This window comes from Epinephelus fuscoguttatus, linkage group LG8, assembly GCF_011397635.1.
Source record: "Epinephelus fuscoguttatus linkage group LG8, E.fuscoguttatus.final_Chr_v1".
In the NCBI taxonomy this organism is placed as follows: Eukaryota; Metazoa; Chordata; class Actinopteri; order Perciformes; family Serranidae; genus Epinephelus; species Epinephelus fuscoguttatus.
This window is the reverse complement of record NC_064759.1, coordinates 32,527,394-32,551,257: the sequence shown is the minus strand read 5'-3', so window position 1 is coordinate 32,551,257 and position 23,864 is coordinate 32,527,394. Positions and strand designations below refer to the sequence as shown.

General features: G+C 41.7%; 1 protein-coding gene across 4 annotated transcripts in view; it reads left to right on the top strand.

Moving 5' to 3' along the window:
• Positions 1 to 1,378: 1,378 nt before the first annotated feature.
• Positions 1,379 to 23,864, top strand: part of LOC125893328 (zinc finger protein 516-like) — a 55,389-nt gene continuing 32,903 nt past the window's right edge. The window contains exons 1-2 of one of the 4 annotated variants that reach the window (XM_049583923.1): positions 1,404 to 1,454; positions 4,643 to 4,812. The gene's annotated coding sequence lies outside the window, so the exon portion shown is untranslated. Of the gene's footprint in view, positions 1,455 to 4,415; positions 4,813 to 23,864 lie in introns of those variants that run through there. The other 3 variants (XM_049583924.1, XM_049583922.1, XM_049583925.1) reach the window with 3 other exon arrangements.

Sequence of the window (23,864 nt, the reverse complement as noted above, 5' to 3'; positions counted from 1 at the left end):
TGACTTCAACAAACAATAAGCTGGAGTGCATCTTAACAGCAGTGTTGAAAAAAATCTGCTCTTAATGCCTGGAAAATGTATACATTTTGGGGACGTTATATGTAGATTGTGACAGATTAAAAGTGTTGCAAAAGACACTGATCCATAATTAGATTAAATCAGACTTACTGGCTGAATAACCACAGTTGCTCAAACATTTTTGCATCACTGAGTTATCACGTTTATTTTCCATGATTTTCCAGATATTCCAGTCCTGCAAGGGAGTTCACTTTAACTCTCTTTTTGTCTGGCATTTACTCATCTTATGTAACACAGAACCTTATTAATCAACTAACTTTTTCTGGAGCACAAAATGATGTTTTATTAGAGCTACAACTGGCAGCAACATGTGTATTGTTACAATGTTGCAGTTATTATGTGATTAACTTTCGAGCATAGATTGACCTTGGGTTGTTGTTGCTGTTATTTTGTTTGGCATTGTCAAGAGTGTGTGTGTGTGTGTGTGTGTGTGTGTGTGTGTGTGTGTGTGTGTGTGGAACAGGATCGAAAACCTGCTCGACTGAAAATAAAGTGAGACTGTGGTCATGCATTCCGACGGACAGTATCAAAAACAGGGGAAACTCTGCCTGTAAAAGTAGGACAAATGTACATTGTTTGAATGCAGTTTCATTTTCTTCCAGGGCTTTTCAGCTTTAAAATCAGTGTCTTGATGGCACAGGATGGTAATATGATGGTTGAGTAATGTAACAATGGATTTATGTGTGTTTCATATTTATATATAATCAAGTTATTTAGAGTGTAATTTAGTAATATGTTATTGGGATTCTGCTCATTACAATGAGACAATGCTACACTGCATTTCCACTTAAAATATTTCCCTCACAAGCAGCTGCCTGGGTGTTGCAACAGGGTCGCTCAAGGAGGATGACTCCTCAGCTATCTTTATAATGACACTGCTTTAAATGACATCAACATCTATGACGTTATCCTTCAGCTTTACCTTTACATGATTTAAAATATCACCAAAAATCGACATGGTGGGCACCCTCACACTCTTAACACACTTTTTTGAGTCCCTGGCAGTATCAACAACTTTTCGCTGATGAGACAATAGCAGATAGTTCCATTTAATGCGGGAGAAACCATTCGGCCACGGAAAAGGGGTGTCAGGAAATTAAGGAAACACGCGCGGAGGCAAGAAGGTAGCATTTTTACCACGGTGGTTGCTGTGGTTGAAATCAAACATGTGAGTGTGTGTGTTTAATTTCAACGCGAAACGTATTAAAGTTATGGAAATAATCGCCGCGAGGAATCTCCGTCCACCCCCGCGGGACAGAATGGACTCGCCCTACTCAATCATGCACTTCAGCATACACTGCAAAGAGCATGCTTTCACCTTTAGGATTGTCTGCGCTTCTTGAAGTCACCCTGGATTATTCTTTTGGATAAAGCAGGTACGCATATTTCCTCCTCTCTATACGCAGCGTAGGAGCGGACCACCTCCCGGGCTGTGAATGGGCTGGAGGTGGAAGGCGGTTGTCGGATCTTGATTTATAAATAGGTTACATGCAGGCAAGGGTGTAGTGGTTGATTAAAGAAGAGGAAAAAAATCTCGTATGACCTCCTGACGGTGATCATCTCAAGGCACAAGAGCGAGAAGTGTGTGGAACAATCATTTATAATTCCCACTTTTTACAGGCGTTTTAGAAGTTGCAGCAGTTTAATGATACTTGAGATGAATGTGAGTCGCTGGACTTAATGTCAGGCTTTAAAAAGATGCCTAAAGTGAGTTATTCTAACAAGAAATGTGGGAATAAACTGAGAATGGCCGGAGTCGTAAAGCTTCCTGAGGTTAAGCAAACTTTCCACCAGCTCACCATAGGCTACACACTCATCTCTTCCTTGAGTAATTTTTTTTTTTTTTTTTGGACACACACTCTATCACCGCAGCATCGGACAGACAGATTTGTGGTAACAATAAAAGTGTGAGAGGGATAAAAAAAGAAATGGCACAGTGCAGGGATATCTAGAAGATGGATGGATATTTTCTTTTTTTTATTATTTGAAAGATTGTTTTATTCGCACGGAGACAGACACACAGGGTGGAGGTGGACGTTAGGGAGGGGTGAAGGGGGGGGTATATCCATATTAGGAAGACGTGTCCTACATAATAGACATGGCACAACTGCCACTGAGCAAGGCACAGGTGCCAGCAGCCGGAACTGCTCTTCATGTATTTAATATGAGGATCTGAAACCGCTGGAAGATCTCTGCTGTGTCGCATTTCTTCTTCTTCTTCTTTCAATCTCTGCGCCAATTCAAGCTCTCACAACTCATCTGCATGCGGTGTGTGTGTGTGTGTGTTTGGGGAGGGGGGCGGGGGGGGGGGGGGTGCGGAAACATGTGGCGAGGGAGGAGTAAGGGGGTCGTGTGTGTGTGATGGGTTGGTGAGTGGGTGGGGGGGTCTGTGCATGTAACTTTTTCCCCCCTCAAATGATGATGCACCTACAGGATGTGAGCCTGCTGTTATGGCAGAGGGACACAATGGGACTAAGCTGCGCGGGGGGGCTCGTGCAAGACAATCCGAATTAATGACGTGTTCTGCGCTCTCTTTAACTCCACTACAGGACGTGTACGTACAGGTGACTGTACCAAAATGAATGTATGTGGGCAAAAGTGAGCCCTATTACAGATAGTGCTATCTATCTCCCCCCCCCCCGTGCCAAAAACACACGTCTTTTTACGCACGGAGCCGAGTGCGCATGCATGGTGGAGGGAGTGCTGGTGAGCTGGGGACAATTGTTCAGCGTCGCCTCTTCTCTTCTCTTCTCTTCTGTGGACACTTTAGACTAAACACACACGCACATGAACACAGCAGCTGATCCCGCTGATAGGAAGCGATGGAGACATACATGAGACAGAGACGTGGTGAAATGGTGTGACCTCTGTGTGTGAACTGAGGTTTGGTGACAAGGACTACACCGCGGGGACAAACTTTTCTGCTTCTCCTTTTTTTTTTACTCTCGCCCTCGATCTTGTCCTCGGTGTTTCACACACACACACACACACACACACACACACACACACACACACACACACACACACAGGGCTTCTTTCCATTCGTGCTGCGTTCAGGTGCTCCCATAAGCTCCGTTATTTATATGATTGAATCGCAGGAGTTTGATCAGAAGTGTCTTCTTTATCTGAGACAGGAAAGGGAGCCGCACTTTCTGATGTGACTTTAGGGATGTCGGATGGTCACACGTGTTTTATCACAAGACCATGTACGTGAGCCGTCTCAGGGCACTTCCTTTAAATAGATGAGGGAATCATGGGAAATGGAGTGGGCACAGGTCCCAATCAATACCCCTGGAAAAAGCCAGACTTCACTAAATTAATATGCATTATATGCAAACAAAATATTACATTCTAATCTAAATCAACATATTATTTCTATTTTTAGATGATCTATTGATTGTTTTTTTTTTTTCAACTTTTATCGATTAATCTACTTTAAATATTAAAAAAAGGACATCTCTACAGTTTGTCATTGTTTTCTCTGACCAAAAGTCCAAAAATCATATTCCACAATATGACAACTTGTAGAATTTGGAAGCAGGAAATCTTCATTAATAATCAGTTATTTGCTCATCAAAATAAATTTGCTGATTAATTTTCTTTTGACCACCCAGTTGAGTAATTAAGGCTTCATTTCAACTCTAATGACCCTTCCTTATAATCAGTGGTGAAATGCAATGAAGTACATTTACTCAAGTATGATTTTAAGGCAAAACTATTTTATTAGTTAAGCTTTATGCTACTTTATACTTCTGCTTCCCTGCATTTTGGAGGCCATTATTGTACTTTTTACTCCACCACATTTATTGATCCCTTTGTAGATTTAGATTATTAATATAAAATATGAGTCAACTAATAAAGTGTGATATATTATTATAGGTTAAACAACCCAGCATTGACAACAGAATGAAAAAATTGATTTCCCCTAGTATATACAATTAAAAAGAAAATAAATATATATATATTTTTTTAAAAGCTCCACATTTACTTGCTGCAACATTAAACTGTTGTACACATGAATGCACCAGTATTATAATCCAATAATATCATATATATTTAAGTCTGAAATGAGCCATTATGCAGAACTAGTACTTTAACTTTCATGTTTATGCTAATAATTTTGTACTATTAAGTTAAATTTGAATACTTATTTCACAATAGCATATTATTAACACGCCCAGTATCCCACAATGCAATGCCCTCATCTTGGACCCCTGGTTCAAGACACATAAGATAGGTAGGCTATATCAAATATTAATTATAGATAGCTGTACGCAAATATTGTGTTGATAGAGATAATGAGCTAATCACCATACTGGATTTACCCCGGAATTCCCACCGTTTGCCAGTTTTCCTCCCCGAGTCGCGACATTTCCGACAACACCTGAAGGCAGCGCCAGTGAAACGACAAGAGACAGGAGCGAGAGACACAGAGAAGCAGCGCGGGGAGCAGAGAGAGAGAGAGAGAGAGAGAGAGAGAGAGAGAGAGACCTGTACTGTTGTCTAACACAAGGAGAGAGGAATTCACCACACATCATAATAATTCAGCACCGTTTTCTTCCAGAGTTGAACCCCGGGTCGCTGTTGTCAGTCGCCACACTGGAAGATACAGTGTGTCTCCTCTTATCTGTGCCGGATCTGGACTCTTTATATTTGCTTTTTTTGGAGAGCTGCACCGGTCCTTCTTTTTTTTCTACTGTGAGTGTGTGTTTGAGCTCAGCGGTGCTTTAACTGGTAAGGAAGTGACTGTATATAATTATCATTGTTTGTTATTTTGAGGGTGCGTTCATCGGGCTGCTGCTGCTGCTGTAGCGCGAGCTTTGGCTATTAGTACACACTCTTTGCTTTTTAACCCAGTGCTTTCCTTTAAGAGTGTTAAAGAGGACTGATTACAAAAAACGGGCAGCAGAAGTGCATGTGCTACACTGGAGATAAGGGTCATTTTGAGGAATGTTTGATAACAGAGTGGAACCTTGCGCACAAAGAGCAATCATATGGCAAATTTAGGAAGGGTGAAGTTCTTTAAAGGAGTTTAATATTGATATTACAGCCGACATAACAGTGTTATAAAGTATCACAAGAGCGCTTTAAACTTCCAAAGCAGCAGCAGGAGTGGAATTAATAGCCATGCCATAGGTGATAATAGCAACAGAAATCCATAAAGGTCACAATAAAAGCTATTAAACATTAAAGATACCTATTATAGGTATATTATGGGATTGTCATGGGGATCCTCCCTCAGGGGCAGGCTGGAGTATCAGAGGAGATAGTTATGTAAAAGCAGAGTTTGCAGTACAGAGAGAGAGAGAGAGAGAGAGAGAGAGAGAGAGAGAGAGAAAAGACAGTGCGCGCGTGCGTGTACGGGCGCGCGCACCCGTGTCAAAGCACGCTCACATTCATGTTGTTTATAATTTAAGGTATTCAAATGACGTTGAGAGAAACTTGGGCATTGTGTTATCTGGTGTTGTTTTGGGATTTTGGCTTCAGATAGTAGACTGACACACACACACACACACACACACACACACACACACACACACACACACACACTCACTATGATATTCCTGTTGTGTGCACTTGAGTGAGTTTGGTGTGTTTTTTTAACTTGGTGATTGTACATTGTACTCTGTGTAGTATTCCAGTAGTGATCTTTTTACAAACTCACAGTGAGCTTGGGATCATCAGCTGTGAGCTTTCCGTACTTGACAGCATTTCTCCACACTCTCCTTTGATATTGTCTTTCTGTGGTGCTCTGTCTTTCTCTCCAGTTGTGTAAAGATACAGTGTTTTCTTGTGTGTAAGGTCGCATACAGAAAGAGAAAGAGAGATAGAGAGGGGAGGGAGGTGGGGAGGGAGGGAGGAAGAGACAGAGTGTTGTTTTGCAGACAGGATTACATTGTCTCCCCTATGTCAGATTTCAGACATTATGTTAAACATTTCTTCCACAGCCTGCTGCTCCCACTCTGTGGTTATTCCAGCGAATGCAACACTGCACAACAATAAATGATCCAACTTCCCCAAATTGACTGTTGGATAATAAATAGTCCTTAAGAGCGCCACCTGTTATCCAACCCGTGAATAGAAGAATAGATTTGAAGGTAAACACATTTAGTGTGTGTGTGAGGCTTTTGGGAAATTGTAGGCAAATTCTTCAGCGCTGACAGACTTTAGGTCATGCTTGTTTTTTTCACATGTGTGTTTAAGGGAAGGCCACAGTGTGGGTGTATTTTTTTTTTCTTAGATGATTATGTCATACAAGTGTCCAAACACTGTCTGAGATCACTTGTTGAGCATTGTCAAGCGAAGCAAAAGAGGACTAGGCCTGTGTTTAAATGTGACATGCTGTGGCTATCAGTTGACTTTAACAAATGTGATTCATGTTGGATCAAGCTCCTGCCGCAGTTGCAGAATGGGATTTTTTTTTTTTTAATAGAGCCTGTCGCAGATGCCTCATATTCACCAACAGATCCCTCGAGAGCTCACACATGACTCGAGCGAAGCTTTTTGTATTTGATTGCCTTCCACCCTTGTGTCTCCTTTCATACGCTGAATAACTGCCGCATACATTGGGCTTTTGTCAATAGGACTTTTTGTTTGTCTTTTGTAAGCAGCTCGTGTGCTTACTTTTCCATCTCCGCGCTTATCGTGATCAAACTTTCAACTCTGCCATGACTGTTTATCTCCTCCAAAGACCTTTCTTCTTTTTTTTTTTTTTTTCAAAGTTCAACCACCCCTCACACACCCCCCACCCCCCCTTTTTCCTGTATCTGTAGGAGTAAAATTAGCAATTTAATTTTTTTTTGTCTTCTCCCTTCAGAATGTGGAAGTGTTTTATTGGTGTGGTGAGAAACAATGAGGACAAGGCAGGGCTTTGTGGTGGCAGAAATGCATTTTTAACCCATGTGAATGAATGGCGCCTCACATTCCACAGCAGCAGGCCCTTTACTGAATGGCAGCACTAACTCGGCTGTTTTCATTACTCATTACTGCCTTGTGCCTTTTCACCATGGACATAGTCATTTACCTTCACCAACTGAGAGGGGGGTTCAGCACTATAAAGACTCTGTCATAGGAGATTTTTTAGGTAATATCACTGAGCTATATTTGGGGCAAACTTTTTTTTTCTTTAACCTTTTCTTAACTAATTGATATAAGTTGGTGGTTCTGCTCATTTTGCCTGACTCAGCAGTTAGTATTAAAGCTGCTATAATAAAAATAAATATCAAAAATGGATCAGATTACTGTGTGTAACATGGAACGTGTTGCTCAAAGTGGTGAATGCACAGGAAACAATCACCCAGCTTTGCAGTTCCCCTCAGTTCTACAGAGATCTATGGCGACTTTCAGGCTATTGTTTTGGTTTCTCTGCCGTGCAACTTCACTGTTTTGTTTTTCCAGCAAAGAAATTCTAAAAATAGCAAAAGAGGCGTGACGCCAGCATGTAACACAACAGCCTCGGCCCCTAGTTTGACATATAACATACATGTCGGCAGCGCTTTGTAAACAATAACAACGGCATCAACATGGCAATAACGAATCGTTTACCATCCCTGTTATATGGCAGCTGACCTCTTTCTGTCCTCGGAGGGTAAGGAGCTCCTGGACCTTGTTTTCCCAATGTGCGGACATTTTCAGTGGCTATTCTTCTTCTTTTAGTTAGCAGCTAACTGCTGTCACGCAGTTTTTAAATCTTCCACGGTGGATAGCACGTATAACATGTCATAAAACGTCACACCTGTGCCGCCCATGGTCGCTTCCTGCTGGTTGTCTCTTTTATACAGGCCTTGTTTTGGCACTGTTACTATCTCCAATGCTACCTTAAAGGTGAGACAGTGCTGTCCCCCCATTTTATAATTATTGCACGTTTTATACAGAACAGTGAAGCAGCACAATGGCTTGTATGTACCATCCTTCAAAGGAGAGCGCTTGCTTTGTTGGTATGTGTTTGTCTTTTGTGGCAGTAGAAATACTACAGTAATTATAATCAAAAGGAATCCTACAGATCTTGTAAGCCAAGATAAACAAACTGACTAAAGACAAATAGGCCTACTCTGTTGCTGAGATGGGGAGACTGGCTTTCTCTCCACCCTCCACACTCCCACAAATGGGCCTTTTAAGTGGTGCTCCCAAAGTACCGCACAACCCTGCGGCAAATTGCTGCAGCGCCATATTTAGTGTGAATGCAGCCTAATACTACAGTATGTCAATGTTGTCGTTACAGCTTGTTTCTGCTACCCCTAAGTGGCCAAGAGATCCCGAAATGCAGGTTCAAGAATAGTACTGGGCTTGTGATCAGGGTCGGCAAAATAATCTTTTCTCTTGTTTTTTCAACAGGTTTATATTTACTCCTGCAGGTGCATCTCCTGGTTAGTATCTCTGTACTGTTGTGGTTAATGGGAGTGGCTTAAGTGTGTAGATCTCCTGTTTTTTGTAATGTAGTACTGAAAGTGTTAGCATGGACCGAGGTCTCTGTGGGTGGTTTCCAGCACCTTGTGGAATTCATGTCTGGAGGAGATCCAGAGCGAGTTAGTTGCATACTTATGTCATAGATCAAATCCATTCAGTCCTTTTTAGAGTGTAGTTGCTACCCTGCTCTGACTCTTGACTTCTTCATCTCTATCCAAACCGCCCATGTTAATGTTGGGTGGCTCTGAATGAGAATGAATATGAACAAAAGCGAAGACATCAAGTCACAAAACAGACACTGAGTCAGTCAGGCTGAGAGTCCTGTTCTTTCTGTTCCTTATCTCATCTCTTCTTAGATCGTATCAATCCTTTCTACATGAAAGCAAAGATGTAACTGCCTTCGCAGGCTTAAATAACTTTCTGTGGCATATTGAGGTTGGATTATGGAGAGAGGCAGCAAACAACAAGTGCAAACCCATTTCAACAGCTGTTCCTTTTTTGGGCTATGAAACAAAAAATGGAAATACTATGGAGTCTAGTGTCTGTTCTGTGGTGACGGCATTGATTCCCTGCTGCATGGTGGGGGTTTCCACTCTGAAAGGGCAATCTCTCTGTGTTAGCCTAGAAACACCAAGCTCCTGGATTAAATTATAAATGAGCCCTCCATGGGAAACATATTGCTTACTGCCTAGGATAATCACAAGGAATTTACATTTCCTGATACTGTCATCCTACACATGTTCAGTACATGTATATGTCCATTTACTAATCACTAAAACATTCTTGGTAGCTCAATTTTCATGCAACTTTGCTAACAGGTGGGTAGTTAATCCTTTTATTTGGGTCACACTTTCATCCTCTCCACCCATAAGGATCAATAGAGGCTCTGCCAAGCCCAGAAGCACTGTCCAGGTAGTGAGCTGTGAGGCCTGATAGCTGTCTAAATTAGACCTGAAGAAAATGATGTAGTAATCGGAGGATTAAGATAGGAGCAGGGTCAGACTTGGTGGGGGGTAGGGGGGGCGGGGCTCAGGGCCCTTTTAGCCTTGGCCCATGCTGGTGGGGAGTGGGGAGAGGAACGTGGCATTGGTGTTGCATAAGTTTTGGTACTTTTTCCCAACAGCTGCCAATAGTTGAGATTTCATGCGAAGTTTGTTATCATCATACTTATTCATGAGAAAAATTTGTTGTTTATTTTCACCAGAAGTGGCGGAAAACCCCTCTGATAGAGCATGCCATCGTGGGACTCAACTACTCCCCTGTTAAAGCCATACTTTGTGGATATTTTCAGACTAGTTGATCATTAGAGCTCTATGCAGACTTCAAATAGAAAACAGTATACATATAACAGTGTGTGAATATAGATATATCTGGGGCAGTTTATCAAGTTTGGAAATGTGGCTGTCACTGCAGTCACAGACTGCTACTGTGCTGAAAGCAGACAAAACAGACAACGAAAAATCCTCTAAAAGACAAACTGTGTAAACAGTCTATTAGCATAAAGGAGGAGATGTTCAGAAACTGAAGTCAGTTAAGGTAAAGCAAACTTAATTTTGTTCACTGTAATCACTTAATGTAGCCTCATACTGATGTTTTTGAATAACAGATAAAAAGGTGACAGTGTTATTTATACAACCCCTGTCATTACCCAAAGGAACAACAGCTGAATGTGGGTGTGGAAACAACCCACGCTAATTAGTTGTAGGCTTTTTTTTTTCCTCAATAAACATTGCAAAAGGCGACATTGTAAATACATCACCATATTTTCCATTGTTTATCATCGGCAGTTTAATGCAAACAGTGAGTGACAACACACTCATTAGTGTAAATAGAGCTTACATGAAATAAAGTTGACACTAAATGTTGAAGTAAGAACAAAGGGCACATTCAATGTTGAGATCACTAGTCCTGACTGTTTTAGTGATGAAAGAAGAAATATGTGTATTTTAGAGCCAAACATATTTTTCTCTAATTGGAATATTGTATCTTAAAAGTCCAGGGTGATATATTAGCAGAAATATAATATAATGGGTTTGTTTTCTTTAGTGTATAAGCACCTGAACATTTAGGGACCCTAGAATAGGCCAGTTCTGTCTCCATAGGAAGCAGGTCCTCATCTACAGAGTACGCCATGTTGCACTGCCATGTTTCTACAGTAGCCCAGAACGAACAAACTAAACTCTGGCTCTAGATAGGGCCATTTGTGTTTTTGTGTTTTTATGTTTTTGCATCAGCCACCCTAGCCACTCCTCCGCGAAGAACAGCCTTGGAAAAACACCGATTTTTTTTAATGTGGAACTGCTTTATAAAATGCTTTTTTGGCAGTTTCAATCACTAGGTTCATTTGTTTTGGAGAGGAAGAGATCTCTACAGATAATTCGGCTCGTAGTAAAAACCTCCTGAACAATGAACATTGATGGAACCCTAAGCAAGAGAACTTTCAGCCACACACTGCTTCTGTTAACCGAACTAAAAATACTTAAAAAGTGTCAAGTAATAAAACATTTGATATGTAACAGATACCAAAATTGGCAGCTGTGCTAAATTATTAAAATACAGGAAATTAGTGCAAGTGTGTCATGACTTTTTGTGTTTGTGCATGAAGCTTTTTTCTCTTTATCTCATATATACAATATTTGTTTTTTGACTACTTTGCATGGTCAGACTGTTACCACCACTACTACTAGAAAATGCACCAGTAGATAATAATTTCATCTTCAGTGCAAAGGCTGGAAGCATCATTTAAATGAGAGGTGGACCACACTGAGTGGCTGATGATCTGATAATCAGGGATGGGTATCGACCCCATTTATCAGTACAACTCTGTTTGCATTAAGTGAGGACACTCGCAGCCCGGGCCTGCAGTTATGCAAGCAGCCTCAGAGCTCCTCCTGATCCCATCAGATGAATTGAATGGGATGTGTTGTGTTTTTTTTTTGTCACAGAAAGTAGAATTTCACTTCTGACCAAATTGATGCCCATTCACTACATTACAAGCTGCATTATCCATCACTGGCACTCATGTTGATTTTCCATCTTACACATTATTGATGATCCAATGAAATAACAATCACGAACACACGGTGCTGAGCTGAATGTGCAGGATTCATTAGCAGTGCTTATCAGGTTGGAGCTGACATAGTGATCATAGTTAATAGATTTTTGCCTGCGTCTGTGAACCGACGCTTGGCATTGTTGCTGTGATTGCTGCGGGATTAAAGAAGAGAAATAAGCTTAGCTGGGAGAAATAGCCCAGAGAACCACGTGGCCGTGATCAGGGATTGAGAGGCAGAGGGAGAGAGAGAAGGGGAGAGCTGCCGGGGGAAGGAACAGCACTCTTTGTCCAGCCCAGATGTCACCATAGTAGACTACCATTATTGATCCACTGCTTTACACACACACACACCACAGGCACACACATGCACTCATACCTTAATTAGAAAGCATTAAAATGGGAGTTTAAAAAGGATAATGTCAATTCTGTTATATGAACACCTTTTAGCATTGATTCACCCTTTATTTCACAAAATGGATGTTTCAGTCTGTATAAATCTTTTAACTAGGATCATGGAAAGCACTCTGATGAGTTGTAATATGGATCTGGTTAAGCTTATTTTGATATATCTTACGCATCACATTCCCTTATCATTTGTAAGTCCAGCCTTTCTTGCCTTTGCTTTCTTTCTACCTTATCAGTCTAGTCTATTTATCTGCAAGACTGTGGCCTTCTTTTTGATGCACCACTCGATGGCACACAAACTCCGCATGTATGTTTTGCAGGGATGACGGCTGGGCTCAGTAGGGAGGGGACATGGCACCCAAACTTAATCCAAACTCACAGCAGCCCAGAGGGCATTAAGGGTGGGTGGGGGTTGGGTGAACTGTTTCCGAAGCAGAGAGGCTCCTTTTTAGCATTCACACCGGTCTGTTCCAGTTAATAAACACACTCCTAATGGGAATGAAAAAGTCTGCGAACATTCAGTAGTTCTAAAATGATACATTTTTGTGGTTCTCTCATAAGAAAAAATGCTCACATGCTCAGGAAGTCATGCCTCGTTGCAGCTGTTTGAGAATAAAGAGAAGAAGTGGTTAACATAGGTGGTGATGGCCAGTGTGGCTGTGCAGACAAAGTAAGGAGTGTCACCCATGGGAGCTCGAACAGAATAGTGCAAGATATGATTGAGAAGTGACTTCTGGGAAGTAGGGAGCAGAAACATCAGAGTAGGGAGTAATGAGAACTTCAGTTGTAAACTAAAGGAAAAAACAGGAATTTGTTGGATCACCACGTTAAAGATAACTGCAACCTGTCTTCCTCACTTTAGTTTCACTTTGCTGCAAATATGTTACTGCTACCTACTCCACCCATTTACACACAAACACACACACACCCACGCGCTAATATCCCTCAAGGAACTACTGTTGTTCCTCCATTTGAGTATGAAAACAACTTCCCCCAGACTGTGTCCACCTCAACTGCCCCACATTCACCACATTGTCAGCATCATCAGTTAGTCTGTAAAAGTCTTTTCTCTTTTTAGAGTCAGAGAGAATGGAAGAGAGTGGACATAGTTAGTGCAGATTGAAAGCCAGTGATGTTGCATGTCTGACCAACTTAGGGAAACAAGCTGGAAAAGTCTCCAGGCTACTGCAGCTAATCATTGAGCCCACAGAGGAACTGATCGTTAGTCGCTGATGTCAGCCTAACCTTGCCGCGATGCGCTTTAGCAAATGTTTGTGTGCATGCACGTGTGTGTGTATGGGAGAGAGGGGGTATGGATGGATGTAAGTCTGGATTTAATTCTGTCAAAAATGCTTTTCTGATCATTATAGAGGAGACATACATGGTTACTTTTCTCAATTACGGGATTACAACATAAAAATACAACAAATTCATGCTCTCAAATAACGATGACTAAAAGCGATTGCATTGCTTTTTGAATGTGCTGAACTTTTGGTACAGCGCTGTCATTGACATGCCTGCATGTCATTATTGTTGTGTTCTTCTGCTGTGAGAAAAAGAGGTAGTGCAGACCCACTCATATGGAAATACAGGGGGCAGTTTGACTTCTCCTTTGCTTCCAGAAACTGTTGGCTGTCTCAAAGTGAGTCAAAAGAATGAATAATGGTACCAAGTGACCATATTTGTGCAATGTAAAAGCTTTATTATGGGCCAGATGAAAGAGCTCGAAATTCCAAATTAGGGCAAGACTTGTGACAGAGATACTACGACAGTCTTATAGTCTTACTCGCTTTGTTTTTGTAAGTAATATGCTACTTTGTGGTGGAGCGAATGCACAGGAGTTAGGAAACAGGGTATAGGAAATAGTAGAGGGGGTCTGACAGGGTCAAGCATGCCTCAGGGTCACTGAGGACAGAGGTGAGGAGGAGGAGGTAGAGGAGGAGGAGGGTCGCCCAGGGGCTAATGAGCTCACCCCAAATCCACATGTGGATCAGAGATACAGTTCCACTCCAAGCGTGAGCGCAAGATGAATGCAAGCTCAGTGCAAGCACAGGTTGCATGCTGTGTGCATCTATCATCTGTTCTGATGGTTTCTCTTCAGCAAGGAAAAACAAGTACAAGCTCATTCTTCCTCATTTTTCATTCCTCTATCTCCCTATCATCCATCATACAAACACATTTCACAAAGAACGGCTGTTACAGACAGAAATAACACAAATACTCTCCCCTCAATTACTTCCTTGAGCGATACTTGACATTATGCTTTTGCAAGCAAGTAGCTTTGTTAACGTTGGCATTTCTGGTTGACATATTGGATGTTTTACATAATATTTAAGGGGAAGTCCACCACTTTTACATATCACAGTCTGGTTACAGATCTTGGGGAATACTACTGCATATGGAAACTACATCAAATCGCTATGGGCAAGGGTTAAGCAAGGGTTAAGCAAAAATGTAAATTAACTTAAATGGATGAATCATTTGTCATTGGTTAATCCATCCATCCATTCATCCATCCATCCATTTTATGCTCCTTACCAGGGTCCCGTTTCCCATAATTTAATTACTTATATCACCAGGAATTATTGTTGTGTGCAGCTGTAAAGTACTGAAAAAAATGTGATCTGATAATAAATAATTCTAGGCCATATCATCCCTACTGGTTTTCCATCATTCTTGGCTGGCATGATCGTGAAACAGGCATTAAATTGGATTTGATGTGGTATTTAGGATGCTTGAAAACATCTTAAATTTAATTTGGTGACCCTGCAGAAACCCTGATTGTGAGTGATGTTTCTTTGATTCCAATGTTTCACATTGAAAGTGGAACACAATAACTGTATGTAGTGTATGTATGCCATTCTAAACCTGGAGTGATTGCTTGTTATATACTGTGTATTTACCCTGTTAGGAGCAGAGAAACACCAGATTTTTACCTCGTCTGGATTTCTGCTCCCACATTATGTTTCCTGCCTACCTCAGTTCCCAGCTGCCTCTCTATCTGTCTGTTGCTCGGGGCCTTGCAGTCAACTACACAGGGAAGAAGAGACCAAAGACAGGGAGCTTTTTAGTACCCCCCTCTCCACCTTCCCACTACCACCACCACCACAACACACACAACCCCACCGCCCCACATCCACCAGCAGCAGCAGCAGCACCACCACCTTTTTCCATTGGCTCTTGATGTTTTGTAAAGAATCCCCCAGCATACTCACACCCTCCCTTCAGCTACCCCCCTGGCCTCAGTGCCCTGTTCCCACATTGTATCCAGATGTGAGGAGGATAGTTGAGGGGAGGAAGGTAGGGGCCCCTGGTAGTGCCCCCCCTCCACCCCCAGTCCCAGCACACCATCCCAGTTAAACACATCCCAAGACTGGAGGTTTTCCAGTATTACCAGCTCAGAAACAAAATATGTGAGACCTGCAGAGTAGACTTTAATTTTATTCGCAACCTTGCAACTTTCATTTCAGTATTCCATGATGTTTTCAGTTGAGGATACAGAGACCCACACACAGCATCATAACCCTCCGCATCACCCTGCTTCGACGTTTTTTTCCCCTTAAACTAAAACCATAGCAATGAAAATCTGTTGCTCTTGAGGCCGACTGGCTGTGATCATCTAATCCCTGGCCGTAGAACTCTATTTAAAGAGCATAGCCGCTAATCCCATCAGATTATACCTGACCAACTCCACAAAATCACCCAATTAATAGTCTTAAGAATGGTCACAAAAGCCAGCCTTCCCTAAAAAACACACCCCAATAAGTCGCATAGAAAAATCCGACCTATTTATGGAGTCTTAATCTAATACTAAAACAGAGACGCGGGTGCAGCACAGCCTAAACGTGGCCGTGACTCCTCATCTAGAAAAAGACTTGACAAGGGGAATTAAAAAAACATCATGTCATTTAATGTGTTACTTTGCGCTAAACCACACTCAGACCGTCTTGATCTGTACATTACCACCAAGCTACAGATGCTATGGTTGTACCACTCTGACGTGGTTATTTCAGGTTGCAGCTGCCTGCTGCACATTCTCCAATATGACTTCTTGTAAATGCATATTGATTTTCACAACTAGGTTTGAGCCTGGAGTCCCGCAAGCAGTTGGTATGCTTAGGTTTAAATACCTGGACAGCAGGCTCCACAGGCATCATTGTCCCAGATAGATCTGAGGTGGTGGTGTGTGTGCTATACTTGTATGAATTAGGATTTTTTTTGAAGGCTGGTACTGCCAACTCATTAAAAGAAGCAGTGGGGAATTTTGTGCCAAATGTCAGTAACTTTAAAAATGCCATTTTTCGTATTTAAACCTTTTGAGGAATTTCAAACAGTCAGACTGGGAAAGCCCTTGAAACAGCTTTAAATGCAACACTACTATGTTCATATGCTATTATGTTAAGTTGCACTATTAATAGAGTGGGACTAGTTCAAAATTCAAATTCAACAAGTGTGGTATTGATTAACCTTACAATTAATATGTCATCCATTGAGATGGATCTAACAATACAGTCTGTACCAACAATATCAGATACATAACAGTCTGTCTGATCTGCAATAAAGGCCCATTGTCATCTTGTTTCAACAATCAATCTCTTGTATGTACTGTATGACACAAGTTCGGTTCATAATTGCAGCTACAGTATTGACACAGTGCTTGTTCTGATCCTTTCATTACATCTCAAACCATAGTGGATGTAATTACAATATAGATTACTGTCACCATCCCTGTTCTTTCTCTGTTAGCTCAACCCACGGCACTACTTGATTTGCTTATCTTAGATTCATACGAATGCATGTGAGTTAACCACAATATGCTCTCTTTGTGTGTCTCTAGGAGCGAGTTGTCTCCATTTTTAGTAACCCATCCCGCAGTCTTTGAGTCTGGGCCCAGCACAGTGTGTTGTGTAAAGCTGGTCCACTGGTGCGATGTGGAGAGAATGACAGTGTGCATAATCCTCTGTCGCTTATTTCTTGTGTAACAGGCCTGTCGGTGTTTAGTGGCGGCCGATTGGCTGGTTGGCTGCCTTAGTGGCTGTTTTGCTACCCGGCTGATGCAGGTAACTCCCGTTGAAGGCGTCTGATCTCTCCAGGGGGAAGCTGCGCAAACATGACTGCTTGATGCAACATTTGCTTTCTCCTGTATTACCCTCAGCTGCTCCTCTGAATTAATAGCTCAACATTAAGTGGAGTGCAGAGCAGAGCTGATATTCTGGTATATTCTGATATTCTTCGCACAAACTTGACAATGAATACTACTCTTACCGTAAATATCTAAAATTAGTATTTAATTAAAAAGCATTTTGTTTATGGTACTGCTAGTATTACTGCCAACTGTTGACCAAACACTGGCTCTAGATAGGGCCATTCAAATTTTCACATTGGCCACCATAGTTAGAAGTTCCTCCATGACAAGAGCATTGGGAAAACACTGATTTTTAAATGTGAAACTGCTTTTTTAAGTGTTATTACTGGTTTAAATCCCTGGGTTCTCTGGGGATAATCCAACTCCTGGTAAAAACCCCTGATCAGAAAAAAGGTGAGCACATATTAAATTATCAGAGGAAATAGGTGAGCACTCATGAGCAGGTGCCAGGGTAGCGACCTGTCTCTGACATCCCGAACAGCATCCGAGAAACACCAATTTGTAACGTGAAACTGCTTCTTTCAGTGTCTTTACCAGTTTAAATCATCTGGTGTGTTTGTTTTGCATTTTGTTTTTACCTCTGCGGATAAATTAGCTCCTGGTAAAAACCTCCTGAACAAACATTTACGAAATTTTAACTGGGAGAAGTGTCAGCTGATTGCAATCTGCCATCTTCACCACTAGATGCCACTAAATCCCTCTAAATCTTACATACTATTCCTTTAATGAAAGCCTGATACCTAATAATTACTGACATGGCCCGATTTATTAATGTAAACGTATTGCACACTATTTCCTTCCTCCTTTTTGAAAGCCCACAAACTGCATTCAAATTCCGACACCTATTTCCTGCTTTGATGTGGCAGTCTGTGCTGAAGAGTGAGGAGAGGCTTACAGCTGTCTGCCAACATTGCACACTGCAGCTTGTCCTCAATATTAGGGTCAGCCCCAGAATGACCATTAGTAATTGATTATTGGTGTCTCATAGTAACTAACACAGAGCAGCTACAGAGGCTTGCTACTCTACTGCTCATTATAATAACAAGTATTATACCAAACTAAAGGTAATTTAAACTTAATGGTGTGTTAGTGTCTTCTAAAGTGTTTTCAGGAAGTAAAGCCAAAAAAGTGCCGTACATATACATGTGAAAGAGTTTTACAACCCCTGGCTATACCCTGTTTCGAAGCCTATATGAAGGACAGTTTCCTTCATTTAAAATAAAAACTTGTACAGCTTTCACTTGACAGCAATTTGTTACCATTAATATCCCACTGACATCATGTAGCCCATTACCAGACAGGCTGTCAGCCCCACATTAGTGCCACTGTAGGTGCTGCATGCTTCCAGATGTCGATCTGGTAAATCCGCTACTGTCTAAACACAGTAACTGGTGCAGATCGGGTTGTGCTGGTGAGTTTATTGCAAAGAGGCGGGTTGAGGAATGCTGCTTGTTTACTGACAAGATGCTGTGATCTGGTTTTCTTAAACCCACCTGCATCAGGAGGGAAAGTGAAGCAGAGGAACGGCTGATTCAGCGACATAAAGGAGTTTATTCCCCTCTTTTTGCTGCATTTACAGTCCTTCAGCACATCATTTTCATCAGATGCCTTTGGATGCCACTCAACTAAGATTTTCCTATTTTGAACTTTATGTGTGTCATTTACGTAGGTGTATTCGTTGTTTGTCATTTTTTTGCAGGGAAACTTTTCACACAGCGGCCGATGTCATTTTCAGTAGCTGCTTTCATGAAATTGGCTTTTTCCAGTCAAACCTCTGGAGACAGTTGTTTTCAGCCTTTTTAGACATTACAGTGATTTTTTTACTTTTACTGGTACTTGGGCACAGAGATTGGAACTGCCAACTCTTCTTTGTTTCTTTGATTTTTTAATGTTTTTAAACCGAAACATCTGTCAAAACAGAGGAAAAAGTAACTCAAATTTTCTTGAAAACTCACCGTTTCCCACACACATCCACCCACCCTCGCACAAACACACCTACACACAGTCCTGATGCACACACACGTGCTGTGCATACTGTTGCACACGTTTGCTCTGTACAGTGTGGGTTGAATGGGGGCTGAGGGGGGGTAAGAGTGTAACTATACTAGCAGATTGTCTCAGTAGGACTATTGGATGAATGTTGAGAGAGTGAATCTTTGCCAATTTCCTGTGCTGTTGTTACACTGCAAAGAATATCTGTCGCAGCTAGCCGTGTAGTCTGGTATTGAGTGTTCCAATCATGCTTAGTCAAAGAAAGTTTTAGTGAGAAAACAGCAGACAGAGCTAATAACCAGGATGACACATTTGTTTTTTGTACCCTTCTTCTCATCAGACAGCGGTGATCAATAGTCCCCCCAAAAAAGTCAGTACTCCTGTATGATGGACATTTTCTGCAGTGTGCAGCCCACGGCCTGCATTTCTCTCTTTTTCTTGCTCTCTGTCTGCCTCAATCTCTCAAATCTCCCTCTCAGTCAGCTCTTATTATCCCAATCTATCTCCTGCCGTGACTTTACATCACTATTTACCACTTATCTTCCCTCTGCTGCCCTCCCTCTCATTATTTGCTCTGCCTTTTCTACTCTCCTTGACATGCACCTCTTTCCCTCTCTTCTCGGATGCTGCCTTGTTTTCCCTCAGTATTAGTTTAGAGTTTTTTTTTCTCTCCACTGGGGTGGGTTAACAAGCCGGCATGATTTCATCAATGTGAATCAGTCAGCCTGATAAGACGTGACCCAGATGAGATCTCCGGCTCTTTTTATACAGCCATCCATCATGACCACGTAGCCACATAAGCTCGCTCTCACAGTAATGCCTGTCAGCCTGTGTATGAAAGAAATGTGTCATGTAGCTTCAGCGCGCTCTCTAGAAAAACTCTGTGTCCCGTATAAAAAGCCTAAAAACGTTTGTTATTCTCATCTAGCAGCCCCAGTTCCTGTGTGGGGCTTTTTCTTTTGGCTATGAAATCCTGGACAGATGTTTCAGCACACACTGGGTCACACACAAACAAAAACACTCCTAGAATATTCCTTGAGGGACTTCTGATAGCCAGTGATGAGTTTGTGGCGACCTTATTGAACTTTGTGGTATTTTATATTTCCTATTGTGTCATTTTATTATTTTTATAATAATCCCGCGGGAACTCAAAGTATGTCTGTCGGACATCATAGTGAACATAAAGGCGACTTATTACAGTGGATGGTAAACTTGTTTTGTTGTATGTCATTTAATTTAAGGCTTTTTGGGAACTAAGATCAAGATCACGCTCGTAAACCTTTATGTCAAATATTCAGCTAACGCCAACATCCTGTTAGCTTAGCTTAGCTTTGCATAAAGGCAGGAAACAGGGGGAAACAGCTAGCCTGGCTCTGTCCAAAGGTAACAAAAACCACTCTCCTCTAAGGCCCTGACACCAAGTGTTGGTGAGCGTCTGTTGTCCTAGTTGGTGCAGTGTGCCTCTTGTCTGTCCCTGTTGGCCCCCGTTGGCATTTTTTGACCATTTCATCATGTTATATCTGAGTCAGCAGAGCCCGTTGATCAGAGAATTCACTCTGATTGGCAGTGTGTCTCAGAAACACAAGTGAGGAAAGTAAAAAAAAACAGCTAAAGTGAAGATGGAGTGAGATGAAAACAACTTGTTATATGAATTAAAGTTATATATCCTTAGCCATTGAGCTGTTTAGCAGACACGTTTCATTTATGTGATAGTTCACTGCTGCAGGGTAAATATGCTTTGTTCTTTCTCTGGTCCTTTTTCACAGGGACCACCATGTTGTTTCTACAGTAACCCAGTTTTCTCATCAGCTACCGTAGCTCTCCTACACACTTGGCACATAGGAGAAGTTTGCTTTCTGCAACTTTGCTGCTAGATGCCATTATACCCTACACATTGGACCCATAAACTATAATATAAATAGAATTATTGCTGAGATGTAGTAGCCTGGGAACCAGAAAAATCTGCGAGCATATGTTATATTTGCTCTGGCAGATCTGTCTTGTTTCCTCCCATTCATACAGATGTCCAGCTGGCCCCTGATCAGTTGGGCCTGCCTCACAACCGTTTATCCAATATGGGGCATGTTTAAGATGATGACTGACAACTTGTGGAGCTGTTGCACTTAACACGAAATACGTGATAATGTAATTTGTGACACTTTTGTGACACTACAGCAAGCAAAACTAGTGAAGAAGGGCACTTTTGAGGCATTTTCAAAAACAACCAAGATGGCTACAGATGTTGTCGAACTTTCCGTTGAAGTACTATAATTTTAAATTAAAGTACTCGCTCACAGACATATTAGCCCCATTTCCACCAAATACTTTTGGTGTGGTACCTTTGGAACCAAAAGCAATCCTTCAGACATGGTTCCTAGACCTTAGGTCCAGTTAGCGTTTCCACTGCAAACTGTACTCTTAAATGTGAGTGGGGTTGTTGTCACTAACTGCTCCATACAGCAATCACCGTAAGTCTGTGCTGCACAAACTGTACTAGAGTAACTGTCCACTATTGACCAATCAATGGACTGACTGTGTTCACAGCTCCACCTTTTATTACCAGATCTGTGTTCTAGGTACCCCAACAGAGGGGTGACCAAAATGGAGACAATTCCAGTGGTACCATCCAAAAGTTTTCACCGTGCAAACAGAAAAAACGTGTACTGTGCTGAACGGTACCGTACCATAATGCTTGGTGGAAATGGGGCTATTGATGCTATATTATCACAGCTCATCTCTGCACGCTATAGTCTGTTTACATTTGTCCGCCGCTCAATGCTAAGTCACGTTTCTTTGCCCTGATTGGTAGTAGGGCTATCCAGTTTTGTCCAGAGGTATTTTGGTCTGCAGCCTTTGATAATACGCCTTGAGATAAACTTGCATTTACGATTTGTGTGGCAATGTCAGGCTAGAAAATTACACTAATAGAACTTCATTGTTGATTTAGTTTATTTAGGTTTGTACCTCAATAGTTAGTGACGTTTTTGTGACCTTATGCTCTATGGTAGTTTTATCTTATAATGTATCATAATAATTGTCCTTTAATATGACAATCCTGTATGGATTTATAGTGCCTACATGTTGCACCCAAAGGTAATTTAGAGTGAATCAACACAGCTTCTGCTTTTTATTTACTGTGGTAACACACACATTCACACATATGCACACAGAGAGGGTTCAATACTTAATCCAGTGTACTCTGCGCAATAACACATTTTCCAGGGGATTCAATTGGATTTTACCCACAGGTTACTTTGTTTGGAGTTGTGCTCCTTTAGAATGTGTATGCGTGTCTTTTTGTTGGCGTGTGTGTTTGTACTTGAGAGCAGTGTGTGAACCACCTCGCAACAACAACAACTGCCTGTTGGAGCCCACACATTCTCTCTGTAGTAGAGCCATCAGGAGATTTCTGTGGAAACCCTCCCATCCTGCCTGCCAGTGAGTGTGTGTGTGTGTGTGTGTGTGTGTGTGTGTGTGTTGTGTGTGTTGTGTGTGTTGTGTGTGTGTGTGTGTGTGCAGGCGGTAAGGAAGAGTCAAAGGCAGATCTGTTGCCCTGTTATGTTCTCATATCTCCTCTTGACAACTCTTACAGGATGTGTTCTTCAGATTTCGCCTGGAGGTAAAGACAGGTTTTAAACGAGGCACACAGCAAGTAACAAAAACAAGTAAGCAAGTAAATGATTAGTCAAAGAAAACTCAAACAGACATACTGTGTTGATGCACAGAATAAAAAAAAAATCTATCAGAGTGGCAATGCAACGCCTCAGCTTGATCCTAAAAGCAACACTGGAACAAATCCATTCCACCATGTTGTGTGTGTGTTTGTGTGTGTAAACTCACAAACCACTGGGGCATCTTGCTGCAGCCAACAGCAAAATAAAACGGTTATATCAGAAAGTGTGACAGTGTGAAAGACTGTTTGAGGTCACCGGTCTAATTACACTTCAGAGAGACTGATTCAGGTTCAGTTGCAGGGGTTGTTCGGGGGCTGCAGATGGATGGAGGAGCGCAGAGGAAGAGGAGTTAGGAGACAGGGAGAGTTTTGAGAACGGTGGACAGTCGACATGGAGTGAAAAGAGATGGAAGAGTTTCAATTTAGATTTCAATCGAACACTATTACCACGAGTGCCTCTTCTGCTTTGGCTGCGATTACACCAACAAGTTGTGGCGGCGCTCGTTTCACCTCTGCTCTTGGTGTGTTTCTACTTAATGCTTCTCTGGCCCATATTGCCTCTGCGTGTCTTTGATTTCAGTGTGAGGGAAGTGGTGGTTTTGCAGCCATTTGCATGGATCTGAACAGAAAACAATGCAACGTCTCGTCTTTTCTCAGGCACCATAGTAACTCTCTAAATGACTTGTTTAGAAATTAATCTCAAAAAGGTTCATAAAGGAATACTCCACCCATAAAATGACCATTCGTATATCAATTAGTCATGCCCTGTCACCTTGTATTTGTGAAGAAAAATTTGTTTTTCTCACATGCCTCCACAGAAAACAGCAAACATTGATTTATTGATTGATCAAGGACCACGTTTAACATCAGCAAATCCATGTCAAAACATGCACTGTCACTCAATTTTTGCAGTACAATCCCAGTGTCAGTTATCCAGATGAAGCTCTGTACTTCCCAAAGACATACATTGTCACTAAAATCTTACTTTTTAAAACTGAACTGAAAGTGAAACATATCTTTGCTGTCTTAAAAGCCAGACGCTAGGACTAAGTTTTTTTTAGTGAAAATGCTTGTGTTTGGGTACTGTGCATGCAACTGGATAAATGAGC